This window comes from Chinchilla lanigera, unplaced genomic scaffold (assembly GCF_000276665.1).
Source record: "Chinchilla lanigera isolate Chin_1 unplaced genomic scaffold, ChiLan1.0 scaffold00053, whole genome shotgun sequence".
Lineage (NCBI taxonomy): Eukaryota > Metazoa > Chordata > Mammalia > Rodentia > Chinchillidae > Chinchilla > Chinchilla lanigera.
In genome coordinates, this window is record NW_004955454.1 from 15,816,098 (window position 1) to 15,823,046 (window position 6,949).

General features: G+C 42.5%; 1 long non-coding RNA gene across 1 annotated transcript; it reads left to right on the forward strand.

Annotated features, from left to right (window-relative positions):
* Positions 1–676: 676 nt before the first annotated feature.
* On the forward strand, positions 677–6,504 carry LOC102014415. The gene is made up of 3 exons (XR_262797.2): positions 677–839; positions 2,197–2,313; positions 6,129–6,504. It is a non-coding gene; the product is annotated as an uncharacterized LOC102014415 (long non-coding RNA).
* Positions 6,505–6,949: the final 445 nt, after the last annotated feature.

Below are 6,949 nucleotides of genomic sequence, written 5' to 3' on the forward strand. Positions count from 1 at the left end.
CCAGGTTACTGCAAATTACAGAATTTGACTCACTTTTAATGTCTGACTAATACTCCCTTGTGCACTTGTAGCATATCTTCTTCATCCATTCATCCATTGGTGGACAGCTGAGTTGATTCCATATCTTGGTTATCATGAATAGTGTTGCAATAAATATGGGAATACAAATACTGCTGCTAGGCAGTGAAAAGTGAGGGTGATACTACAGTCTCTGAACATTTCTATGAAGCAAATAAAATTAGTATAATACTTACATAGAGAGAAAAGAAATATTCTTTGTGCAGCACCTATTAGATATAAAATTGCAGTGAAATTTATTGAAATTTTAAAAGGCCTCTTAACAATACCTCACTGAGTCTTGAAAGCCACATTCTGAAGTATATTAGTCCATCTGAGCTGCCATGACAAGGCATCATAAACTGAGAGGCTTAAGCTGCAAATAAAATGTTTCTCGTAGCTCTGGAGTTTGGGCAGTGCAAGATCAAGGCACAGCTACATTTGGTGTCGGGTGAGGGCCGCTTTCATGTTCACAGATGGCCGACTTCTGATCAGTGCACCAGTCCCACACGACGGCCCCGCCTTCACCGATCACCGCCCCACCCGAGGCCCTACATTGTGACACCACTGCACGGCGGCTTGGGATAGCCACATGTGACTCCTGCGGGGTGACAGACACGCAGCTCCCGCACAGGTACAGCCATTCTTACTCCCTTCTAGCAAGCGGCACCCATGCTCCGGACGGGCACACCGAGACAGACAGAGGCGTGGTAGCTTGCCCATTGTTCACACAGCCTCCCCGCGGCCAGGCTGCTCTGAAGCCAGCGGTGCCCAGCGCCCATGTGAGTGCCCACTGTCCCGCACTGCCACTTTGTACAGGGTTCGCATGGAGGATGGCGGCGGCATGTCCTGGCTCTGTGTCTCAGTCGCTGCGCAAACATGAGCGAGTCACTTCGATGAGCTGAAGCTGAGGACGTTCCGCGGGGAACAGCAGAAAATGGGAAAACCTGTCTTGGTCATTATCCTCGGTCTCAACTGCACAAACACATATAAAGTGCTCACCTTGCTCACTATACATGCTCAGTGAAAGTTGAACATAATTAGTGAGACTCCCAATAACAAACCCTCCGCGAAAGGTAGCAATCTTTGTTGATTGCTGTTGTTATACTACCTCGCAAATTGGAGAGGTTTTTTTTTTTTTTTTTAAATTACTCTCATTCTTCTGGAGAAATCGGAGAAGGAAGTGGAAATTTTGATGACGGGATAGACTCTCCCACAAGTACACTAGCACTTAATATGATTCTAGCAGTAGTGGTATAAAGAAAGCTTGCAATAAACCTAGGTATGTGTACAAATAATATGTACTAATGTGTATCTTGAGTTCTAGCCTTACTCAGAATGATTCTTTAAAATTTTATGTTAGCATATACAAGCACAAATATGGATATGAAGCACTGAAAAATATTCAGACTCTATGGGGAGTAAAAATAATCTCTCCATGTCCTCTTCTTCCATTTCTTCCCCTAGTGATAAACAATTCATCATAAAGAACACATTAAGGATGAGTGGAGGAAAATGGAATCCTGTTCTTTAGGGCCTTAAAAATTTTGGGAGGTAACTTTAAAAATGATTGCCGAAGTAAGCCAGTTAATATTCAGATACAGTGACATGATGTCTCTTGATAAGTTAAAGAAAAATAGCAAAAAGTACTTAAAATTTCTTTTTTCTTGAGGGTGCACAAAAGCATTACCTTTTAGTGTCTCCTTAAAGCGAAGCTACAAGCATGCTGGGCTGCCAGTCCGGTTCAAGCTTAATCATTACGGTTTCAAACGCAGTCCCATTCCAAGTTCAAGTTATGCCCACTGACTAGAGCAAAATTCTCTGGATAAAATCAGAGATACTTCAGCTGGGATCCAGTGTTGATGCTGTCCTTATCTTCCGCAATGCTGGGTGGAAGGATGACACCCAGACATCAAAGGCAGAGTAGGTGTGAGAGGTGCCCTAGAAGTGGAGTGGTGCATTCACAGCAGGAAGGAATGTTTCGGCCCACCTGCCTTGGCCTTCTTCCTTTCTCTAGTGAGAAGGGCGTCTTTGTAATATAGGATTTGGAAGCAGCGACTTTGTTGAGAAATTCTGTGCTGAAGTTATGTGGTGAGAGGCAGACAACATCATCAGGTAAAAGGTTTGTTTGTATTTTAGATCTATTTCTGAAGAACATACAAGGCCTGCTAAGAATTTAGAACTGCCCTTTCTTCATCAGTCCAGTGCTACCGTCAACATGACTTTGAGGACTCTCAGAGCTCTACTGGCGTGGAGGTGAGACCTTGGATAAAGACTCTGTAGAGTAAAAGAGTTTAAAGGGGAGGGGAGGAGCGGAGAAAAGGAAGACAGAGAAACAAGGGACCCCCACTGTAGAAAGATGAAAATAACCAGTGGGTACTTACTGCTTATGCTGTCACGTCTTTAGTACTGACCATCTGCCTTCCTTAGGGGAGCCTGGAGCTTGAGTATGTCCTGAGCAATGGGCACCTGTGAGACCAGCCTTCCAAAACCCTTGCAAGTCTTCCAGAGTGTGCATGTAATTTCAGTATTCCGGGAGGCTGAGGCAGAAGTGTCATAAATTTGAAGCTAACCTGAGACACTCAGTAGTTTAGTGACCCTGTCTCAAAAGTAAAGAAGGATAGGGCTGGGGATATAGCTCAGCGGCACAAGTGCTGCCTGGCCCGCGCAAGGTCCTGAGTTTGATTCCAGGTACCAAAAAAAAAAAAGTAGAGAAAGGTAGAAATGGAGTTCAATATGAGGGCCCTGGGTTCAATCCCTACCACCACCACCACAAAACAGTTCCCCCCAAAACCCTAGGCTCCGAGTCTCCAGTCTTTCCTGGCCACAGCCATTCCCACATGCTGTTACATCTCATTTCTGGGGGGTTGGATGCGTCCGTGTGCCTCTCTGGGAGAGGGCCCTGACCGCTAGCATTGGGCTTTCCTGAACTGCCCCACCGCGCTTTCACTCCGACGATTTTGTGTCCCCCCACTGTAACATATCTTAGCCACGGGCACAGCTCTATGCCTACAGGGGCTTCTAGTGAACCCTGGAGCCCGGAGGTGGTCTCAGGGGCCTTTTGCCTCCTGAGGAGGTGCACCTTCACCTCAGGCAAGAGTACCTTTGGAATTACATGTAAAAGAATCACGCTTTTTTCGCAAGCAGAAACTTCTGCCCTGTCCACTTCCCTGCCTAAGAGTGTGGCTCCACTCTCACAGCGCCTGGCATGGGCTGTGCCACAGGGCTGTTTAGACAGCTGGTGCTGCTGCTGTGGACGAGCCACAGCTGCCCGCTGTTCCCTACGGGAGGACGCTTCTACCAAACTGGCTCCATGTGAGCTTTGTCTCTAATTTAAATGAGGCTCCCGAGAACTTGTGTCAGCTACATGTCAGAAGAGAGCTGGGATCTTTTCTGTCCACCTTTACCCCACCTAACTAGCTCAGTTTAGGTACCTGCTTCAGGACGGTCTCCAGTACCCTCAAACTAGCTTATTTCCCTATTAGTAGTACTACTTCACCTCCTGGTGGTTATGCCTTAACAAACACCGCACATCGCTAACCTCGCTTAATCAATGTCTTCCTCTCCTTTAAAGCAAGAAGGGCCATGGCTAGGTTGTTCGCCCTTAAGATGGAGTTCTTGCCAAGTGGATATTAGGAACTGAATTCATACTTTTGGAAGTAAATGACTGGATAATGCCCTTTCTTAGAGACCACTCTGGAGGAAATCATTACAAGATCTTTTTTTGTCAGAGATACAAATGTCAAGGTAGATTCACTTTTGCTGTGAATGTCCTGCATCTTTGTATACTGGTAAACGGACAGTTTTTAAAAATGTGTGACTAGAACTGTGGATTTTTCATACAAAAAAGTAAGCTGGAGTGTAGCTCCACAGAACTTATTGTGAGAATATGAAATATTTTAGTAGATGCTCAATGTAAATCAACATTGGGGATTTTCAGTTTTGTGAAGTAGACCTAATAATTTTTAAAATATGGAAAAGAAAGAACACGTTGGAGTATATAGGTTTCAAAGAGACAGATTATCAGTTTTCAGTAAATTTCAATTCAAAAACTAGATTATCTGGGAATTTTTCATTTACTTATGGCTACAATAGAGCACAAATAACTATGTCCAGTGGGTAAGGCTGAATCCTGAAATCAGTCATGAAAAATGTATCTAAGTCTTTTCTGAATAAGTGTAGGTGTGATGTGGCCTGCAGCGTATCTTGGAGGCAGGCAGGCAGAACGGGGTCATCAAAGCCAGGACCTCATCTGCTCTCATCAGGATGGGGTGTGCCACCCACCACAGGGAAATCCAGAGCTGTAGATTTTAACTGATCTCTCCACGGACTCGTCCAGCCGTGATGAGTAATATTTTTCTGTTACAAAGCTTTAACCTGTAATTGTTTTACCCTTGTGGAATTATTTTTATTCCCTCTTCTAGTTTCATTTCTTCATTCAACAACCTTTACTTGGTTTCCTGCTATGACCAAGAGACACAGCAATAGACAGGACAGGTACTCTCTGAAAATAATGTGATTTATTCCCTCATACAAAAGACAGAATTAAGTAAGTGGAGTCTAAAAGGATGACTGTACAAAGAAAACCACATAGCGTGATATGGCAAAAATGACTTCTAAGAGTAAAGTTGTTAGTGGCTGGGGATGTAGCTCAGTGGTAGAGCGCTTGACTACATAGCACCAAAAAAAAAAAAAAAAAAAAAATTACAGATTCATAACATCATTTCACACTGTCTGTCAAGAATTACAGGAAAAAAGCTGTCTGTCTTACATTGCTGTATCCATTTCTTATGAACATAATATTTCTAATAATAATTTGTGGTTTTTACAGTAATAGAGAACAGCAAATTATAATTCAACTACAGGCAAAATTAAGTTAACTCATTCTGTGATTGTTAATCCTTTTAAACAGTTATTTAAATATTAATTGATGGTGAGGGATCAGAATACCAAGTCATTTTGCCAGACTCCAGGGAGAATAACCAGTAACTTAATAGCAATTTACTCTCTAATGTAATTAAGTTTGATTTTTCTATTCCAGAGCTGTAGTCAAATAATGCCTTCCTTTGCTACATTTAATGTTATGTGTCTGAGAAATCCTGTTTATCATTACTGAGTTATTATTTCATTAACTTTATTGGCATAACATTTCCGTAAAAACGAACCCAATCAGTTATAATTACGTACGATCTTTTTTTCTTAGACTTTCAAACTCTTAACTTACATCAAATTATTTAGTTAACATGTCAACAATAATTCCACTGAAATACTAATTTTCTTGAAAACGGGAACATATTGTCTGTCCTAATTTATTTTTTCTCAATGACATAATTTTTTCAAGAGCGGCTCCAGGACTTGAAGTTTCTATTATTTTTCAGTGTTCTGCGGCCGATGCCGGACAGAAGCAGTAGGCGTCACCTTTACTTCTGTCCTATGTCGGCGTGTTCCTCATTTCGTCCCAGCGGACTTCTGTCCATGTAGCTGGACTCACTAGAAATATTTATGTTCAAAATTATGTTTATCATTTCTAATATTTTACGAGCTTTATAACTTCTAACGATACTACTTTTGATCAAATCTGTCCTAACTCCAAAGCATTCGGAAGCCTAGGAATATGTTTTGGAAACATTTGACCCCATTTCTCAGGGTAAGAAAAGAATTCATCTTCCAGGTGGAAAGACTGCATTGTCCTTGACTGTCCTCCTCTACCGCGCTGTGCAGGGCGCTGTGCTTCTCCCTTACAGCTACTTTCACTTCTGTCTTCCTGTAGCGTTTCCACTGCGTCCCTTCACCTGTCGGCGTCTCACCGAGTTTACATGTTGCTTCCCAGCCCTTCTCCCTGCCTTTTGCCCTCTGAACAACAGGAAGGAAAGGAAAGTAAGGTATGCAGGGAAAGGAGCCAGAGAGTGCGGTGCTTCATTAAACGAAAAGAGTTACTTTGAGAATTTCGGCAGAGTCAGCCTTTGAACCTCAATAAAACAGTAGACATTTTCTTCACTTGTTAGTAAGTGTGTGACTGACAAAGTGGCCATAGGCTTTGCAGTCCTTGGTGTCTGTCATCCTTACTCTAGATTGCAGTGTTCCAGTAGAAATGAAGACAGTTAGACCTGCAGCACAAGAAGATGCTGCCCAAACAACCGTGCTGATACCACTGCAGACAGGACACAGAAACGCCTCAGAGATCTTCGCAAATGCAGGAGGAGAGCGGTGCACTGTCAGCCCCAACTCAAGTTCAGACAAACTCAACATTCTCATTAGAACGCCTTCTACGTCTTTATAATATATGGTGCTTCCAAGGATAGAGAGAACTCTGCCTGCAGTTAATTCTCAAACACCCAGGGACTGATGATAGCGTTTGTGAATTATTCCGGCTGATTTCTCCACCTGCTTTGTCCATGACACTATTTTCTATACACATTTCACAAAAAGAGAGCAAACAGGGGAATGAGCAAATAAACTCTGAATGACTTAATGAGACCGTGCATGGAAATATATTGTTAAATGAGTATTCGGAATAATATTCTGTTTCAATGACTCGTACATTATTCATATTGTCCAATATTACTGATAATTAAGCACTGGTTCAAAGCAATTACTCACAGAATAGCACCAAAACAGGGACTCAGCCTTTATCTTTGGCTGGCTGTGCAGTCTGCACAACTCATTTTCCATCCACCATTAGTCTTTGGCCTTGAGAGGAAAGTCTCTCTCTTTAATGCAGACTCTGTCCTGTGAATTTAAATATGGATTTCAGAGTCTACAACAGGTTAAAATGGAGCTTGGGTAATGCAACTCTATAGATTTCTCTGGAATGTCAACAGGGGAGGTATAAATTTAACACACAGAAATAGGCAATGATACATTTTCAATAAAAGAAAGGGGGACTCTCAAT